We start from the raw sequence: 2,134 nt of genomic DNA, 5'->3' as shown, positions 1-2,134 counted from the left end.
ACTTACTGTGAAATTTCATTGTAAATCTCTTGATAACTTCAGATACACATTTGCTAGGTGTCAGCATCCAGCAGTAAATATGAATAATTTACCAAATCATCTTAAAATGGCTTCAAAATCAAGATGAACGAGAAATACCCATTATTCAAAGGAATCCTTCTTGAAAGGTTATTTTTTTTAAATTTAGGAACTTCAGAAGACTATTAACTGAAGATTTATCATAAACTCTCTGTAGCAAGTCTGTCAATAAAACCTGAAATCCAATTTCAAAAGACTGTAAAGATAAGGTTATCTATTATATGCCATGAGCTTGAAAGGTTATTTTTCACTGGGAAACAAAGCCGAAACTTAACATGACGTATCCTACCTAGTTTCCTCTACTTTTACTTGGGGAGCATTTTTGTTGAACCATGTAAAATGAACTTCTATTGTGTACACACATTTGGTAAAATTTTGTAGGGAGAAGAATTTTGAGTAAGAAGTTTCATGTCCTAGGCTATGGCAGGTTGCTGTACCAATATCTTATTTTATTCTAATATTGGTTATCAGCTGGTCTGTGCAAACTACTTTGCCATCATATAGCAATGGGAGATTTTTGATGGTAGTCTGTCCTTTACACATTATTCTTTATTAATGTCTGAAGTTGGCTTAGTCGTGAGACTCACCTATTCTTTCAAAGTAGAGGCACTCACAGATATTTGTGAGGTATTTCACTGAATCCTCTATTGAAAACAGCATCCAGCATGAGAAAGACCAAGAAAAACCAACACAGTTGGTTGAATTGTGTCCTGGTTTGCTTTAACTGTCAACTTTATGCAGCCTAGATTCACCTGACTGGGAAGCTTCAATTAAGAATTGCCCAGATCAGCCATCTCGTGGATGCATCTGGACAGACAGCATCTGTGGGAGCAGAGCAGAGCCAGAGGAGAACAGGTGGGTCTTTTAGAGCATGGGGATTTGAGCTTTGGCTTTTTGCACCAAGGATCTCTAAATGCACGGAGATTCCTGTCCATTGTACTATAAACTTCATGTAGGTAATCTTGGAAACAATGGGAACAAGACTGAATTAGAATGAGCATTTGGCTATTACGGACTACTCTGAAGTATGTAGGTTGCTTGAAACCCCCCTGTGGGTTGTTTTCCTTGAATTTGAGGATCCCTGAGATGCTGTGAGCTAGATAGAAGAACACTATATGGCTGCCGTGTAAGGGTGGAATTGATTGGTGAAAAAAAGAAGTCGAAGTCCTGGCCCATTTCCCTCTTAAGGTTGTCACCCTCAAGGTGATTACCGTCAAAGGAGTCCTCTAACTCATTGCAGATCTCCAAGGGGAAGCTTCTCCCAAAGCTGAAGCAGGTCACTTTCTCTAGAGAGATAAGAGAAGAGAAAGGTCTCTGTCTCAGGAGAGAAACCACAAGCCAGCTCACTCCTCTGGATCTCGGAGCCAATCTAGGTAAAATGAAAGGAAATAGAAGGCCAATTTGCAAAAGAAATGGTGTACAGGAAATAACTTCATTTGACATGAATATGTGCAGGAAATTAAAGTTCTGTTTGAGATTTCATAAGCTTGGTGCATTTTTAAGATGTCTTAGCTGTTAAGATTTGTTTTGTCTCTAGCCACAATGACACAGAAGACAATGTAATTCTCTATGGTTTCAAATGGATCATATGAGGCATGTGATCTCAAGAACTGTCATTTCAGCACGTTCTTACAGTCAAGATTAAATTTGCTTTGAAATTTGTTTTTTCCTAGACTGAAATAAGCCTAGATCCTGCCCAGTTGAAGTGTAAATGACATAGAAACTTGCGGTGGAGTTTGACTGAAGCTGCAGTTCCTCTAGCAGCAGAGACACAGTGTGGGGCCGTGGATGAACTGATAAGCAGTCTCTCAAAGCTGCTGTGCACACACAAGCCAACAGGGAAATGGTAGGAATGGCACTCGGAAGGTTTTCAAAGCAGTTCCTTCCTGGTTGCTATAAGCAGATGAAGAGCCGTTGTAACATCTTTATTTGGAAATGTAAAAGTAAGACACCTGATGTCCTATCAGTTTAAGAGTACATTGTAGAGCTGAACTTCTGAGTTACTGTGCAAAATTTTTTTTTCCCACACTGTCATTGTAATATGTTTGTGAGAATC

The 2,134-nt window shown here is 39.1% G+C and overlaps 1 pseudogene; it reads left to right on the top strand.

Annotated features, from left to right (window-relative positions):
* The first annotated feature begins 991 nt into the window (after positions 1-991).
* LOC116098201 lies at positions 992-1,470 on the top strand (annotated as a pseudogene).
* Positions 1,471-2,134: the final 664 nt, after the last annotated feature.

This window comes from Mastomys coucha, unplaced genomic scaffold (assembly GCF_008632895.1).
Source record: "Mastomys coucha isolate ucsf_1 unplaced genomic scaffold, UCSF_Mcou_1 pScaffold20, whole genome shotgun sequence".
In the NCBI taxonomy this organism is placed as follows: Eukaryota; Metazoa; Chordata; class Mammalia; order Rodentia; family Muridae; genus Mastomys; species Mastomys coucha.
The sequence above is the reverse complement of the archived record's forward strand: the minus strand, read 5'-3'. Positions and strand labels throughout refer to the sequence as shown.